The following is a 4,816-nucleotide window of genomic DNA, read 5'->3' on the forward strand; positions in this document are numbered from 1 at the left end:
AAAGAATATTAAATACCTTTGGTAAAAATAGATATATTTAACAAGATTAGAAAAGCAAACAGTTATAGTGTCAAAAGGAGAATATAAAAATGTACACAATAAAACAAATAAACCAACTTATAAGATAAAGTGAAGATAAGGCCACTCTTCTTTTCAGGTTTGTCTCTTCCAAACCATGAATGTAGTTCTCTTCTTCTAAGTGGTGGAAATTTTAGTAAGAAATATGGAAAATCCAGTCTTTCCTATCAGCATGACACAAGTTTGATTCATAGTAACATATTTCCATTTTAAAAACCAAGGTTGTAGAACATAGAACACTCTGGTTTATATATGTGAATATAAGGAAACAATTCCAGATTTCTGTGATTTTAGGCCCAGAATATGGAGCTTTAGAGCTAAGCAAGGCAACAGAATCAGGTGCTCATCGGCACATAGGTCTTTGGTCCTGGAAAAAAAAAAAGAAAAGAAAAAAGAAATGTTGTGCATCACTAGCCAGTGACAGAGTTACCTTGTGCTTACTCAGCTAGCTGTGTTCCGTATTTCAGCTGTCTCCATGTGGCTTAGGCTAATGTCAGTATGGGAAAAACTATGTGCCGATGAATCCGATTTTATATATCAAATTCGGCTCTGATTCCTTCATGAGAAGGAACCATCTTCAGCCTGCCAATACATTTCATTTCAGGTCCTTTGGTTAGGAAGCCTGCGAGGGAATTAACAAAAACCCTGGTTATGAAAATAACAAATGAGTGAGCACCAGCTAAATCTCTACACAATTATGGCAGGGTCTGTTTTACCTGGTAACGAACAGATGCTTCAGAAGTTAAGACCTATGTCTCTTGAATCAAAGTCCTGAAAGGTCCTAGTATACTTTGGTGCCCCCAAGTCAGCATTTATAGATACAAGCTTACACATTTAGGAAAGCTACAAGCAATTACTAGTCAGAACTTTGAATCTATTAGTAGTTAGAACTTTGAACCAAAACTCTCAGATCATCTCCCAACTGTGGTAAACCAGACCTATTCAATATATGCAGCCTACACCAACTAATGCTCATACTTTTTGGCCTCAGAGCCTCTCTATAGTCTTAAAATTGATTCATGGCTCCAAAACTTTTTGTCTATGTGAACTATAACTATGGAGATTTGCCTTATCAGAAATCGGGACTGAGAAAAATTGTTAAATGTTTATTAATTCATTTAAAAAGAATAATGAACTGATCACATGTATATATATATGTGTGTATATACATATACACACATAAAATATTTTAATGAAATATGACTACAGTTTCTACAACAAAGACAATTACTGAGAACGACATTGTTTTACATGTTTACAAATCTCCTCAAGTCTGACTGGAAAACAGCTGAATTTTCATATTTGCTTCTGCAGTCAATCTGTTGCAATACATTGTTTTAGTTAAACTGTATGAAAAATAATCTCACCTCAAGCAGATATTTAGATGAAAACAAATGGAGTATTTTAATAGTCTTTTCAGATAGTTGTGGATTTTCTTCTTAATACTACAGAAAAATTCAACAAGTGGTCATTTCTTAAAGCAAAGTTAAGATATGAAATTTTGTCAGTAAACTTGTTTATTGATATGGTTTAAAATCCATTAGTGTCAGGGTGCCTGGCTGGCTCAATCAGTGGAGCAAGTGACTCTTGATCTCAGGGTTGTGAGCTCGAGCCCCCATTTGGTGGAGAGATTACTTAAAAATAAAATCTTAAGAAAATGAAATAAAATAAAATCTATTATGACTCTTACATTTCCAATAGTTTATTTGTGGGGCTCAAATTCACAAAACTGTGAGGTCATGGCCTAAGCCAAAACCTGAGTCAGATGGTCAGCCAACTGAGGAGCCCAGGTGCCCCTCACATGTGTTTTTGTAACATCATGGAGTGATCATTTGGAAAATATTGGTTCACTAATTTATGCACATCTTTCACATTTTTGCAAATTTCAATATTACATTATTTTAAAAATTACACGTGTTAATATCACCCCTCTCTCATTAGAAATGCCTCCACATTTGGGAGACTGTCAGGCTAACAGTGTTGGATAACCTTTACACAGCTGTAATTTTCTAATATCTAACATTCTCTGGAGGGTTTGAATTTTATTACTGGCAACAAATCTAGTCAGTTGTTTGCCTTGAAGTGAGCAAGGTGACATTTATTTGCAAAAAATACTTGTCAATACCCAAGTCTGAGTAAGCACAGTTTCTCTGTCACCATGTTTCAAGTGAAAATGGTGTCCAATGAAATATAGTCAGTCCAGCTCATTATTCAAAGCTAATTATTTGAAGACATGCTTTTCTTCAATGCAGTATCTTACTTCCGTATTCAGAAGAAGGGCTTCTGTGCATTTTGCATTTCATCACACAGGATATTAAAAAGGCATGTATTCAAGGGTCAAGATTTAATAAAATTAACACTTTTCACTGCTTCACCAAAGACACCCTTGATTAAAACTGGCTTTTCTTTTTCCTGAGAATGAAGAGTCAATGACTGTGAGTATAATTTGGTACCACTGTTTTGATTGGTGTTAAAGCACCAGGATTTACCCACCACTGCTTTTCTATCATCAGTGCACATAAGTCAACACAGTTGAAAAGATAAATAATATCTTGGCGCTATAATAAAATAGCTTTGACTTCACAGTTTCCCCTGAAAGGATGTCATGGAGGGCCAAGGTTTTGTGGACCACACTTTGAAAACCACTGGTCTTCATTGAAGACAGGTGCAAGGGCTGTCCCATGCCCCTCCTCATCCGTGTCCCATCTCTGTTATCGTGTGGCTAACACAGACAAAGTGAAATGTTTCATCCCACAAAGGAAAATGTCCTAGGCTATCCTATTATCTGGCCATACAAAATGAATTAAAATAGAAAAAGTTAGCAGTACAAATGAGCAAAGAAATTCTAAAAGCCAAGAAAAAAGCCATATGGAAGGAAGAACACTTAACCTCTTGGCTCCTCTCATGCAAGCCCACCCTCAGACATGATGTTCCCAGACCCTTGAGTGGTACAACCAGATCCTTCCTGGGAATGGAGTGAGGGGGAGAGGCATCTTGAGTCCCCTTCCCAGAAGCTATAGCATGCAAATTAACTCACTGCATATCTTCTTAAAGACTAAGGTCCAAGGTCAATCAAGGCTGCTACTATTCCCGTTAAGTGAGTAATCAACAAAATCACAGAAAAACTTTGCCCCCCCCAAAAAAAGGATGTTGCCAATCTTTTCTCTTTGTCCTAATTACTCAAGAAGTCTCAACTTTGTCTTGAATATCTCAAGATGACATTTCAAATGTCTCTTCAGTGCTTTCCCCAGAAATTGTTTTGATATATTATTTCCCAAAGTAATCCTTTGGTTTTAAAATTTTAATATATATTTTCAAACATACTTAGCAGTGAAGAAAGTCTCATAAAGAACCTCCATATGTCCTTTACCTAGCTCCACAATTATTCAGATTTTGCCATATTTGCTTCCTCCATCCCTTTCTCTTTCTTTTTTTTCTTTGCTAAAGTATTTTAAAGCAAATTTCGGACATCATATCATTTTACCATACATAATTCAAAAGACATCTACAAAAATATGACTCTGTGATCACAACACCATTATCACCCCTAGTTAAATTAACAATCCTCTTTCTGTTTCACGTAATACCAGTCCATAGAAAAAAATTTCCCAATGGTATCAAAAGTGTTGTTTTTACATTTGAAAGTTTCAAATCAGAATCCAGATAAGGTCCACTCATTACCTTTGGTTGTTATGTCTTAAACCTCTTTCAATCTAGAGTCTTCCTTCCTTCCTTTTCTCCATGCCAGGCATGGACATGTTGCAGAGACCAAGTCATCAATTTATAAAACGTACTGCATTCCACCTTTGCCACCATGGAATCTCAACTTGTTTTTCTGTCCTATGTTTCCTGTAAATGGGAATTAACTCAATAAGTTTGATTAGTTTTACTTTCAACTATTTTATTTTTTGCAAGAAAATTCATTGGTGCTGTGAGCTAATGTTTGGACTTCCCATAGTTAGTGATGAGTGATTGATAAATGGATTCAGCAGACGGTGGTCTGATCCTTCTCCACTCCCCATTAGAAAGCTCCTCACCAACCTTTCACCTAGTGCTTTATCTAATAGTGACCAATAACAATTGTAAAATGTTAATTTTATGATTCCATAATGTCTTATACATTGTTAGCTTGAATTTTTCGAGAAAGAATTCTTTTGGGATGCCTGGGTGGCTCAGTCAGTTAAGCATCCAAATTTGGCTCAGATCATGATCTCTCAGCTCATGAGTTCGAGCCCCACATGGGGGTCTCTGGTGACAGCTCAGAGCCTGGAGCCTCTTTTAGATTCTGCATCTCCCCCTCTCCCTGTCCCTCCCCTACTTGGGCTCAGTCTCTTCCTCTCTCTCAAAAATAAATAAACATTACAAAAACCACAAATGAATTCCGGAGTTTCTATATAGTCAATGTTTTCAAACCAGTTACATTCATTATCCTTTTAATATTCAAGTGGTTCTATCTTTAGCCAAAGGGAACTCCTTCTTTCAGACCTGGTGTTTTTTGGACATGCATTGTTTTTAGTCTTTTGTGGCTTCTGTACTTTCTAGCATAGTGAAATTCTCCAGGGTCATGGAATACATTTCCTTCCCCATACCTGGATACAGCTATTACTCCAGGATCCCTGGTTTTTTTCAGTAGGGATTCAGTAGGATTAAGAGGTCACAATCTCAGTGTGGTGTCATTTCTCTTAAGACTTTTAATTGGATAAATCTATGAAAGATGTAATTTTAAAACTGAAAAATT

The sequence above is a fragment of the Suricata suricatta genome, chromosome 1 (assembly GCF_006229205.1).
Source record: "Suricata suricatta isolate VVHF042 chromosome 1, meerkat_22Aug2017_6uvM2_HiC, whole genome shotgun sequence".
NCBI classification, from domain to species: Eukaryota; Metazoa; Chordata; class Mammalia; order Carnivora; family Herpestidae; genus Suricata; species Suricata suricatta.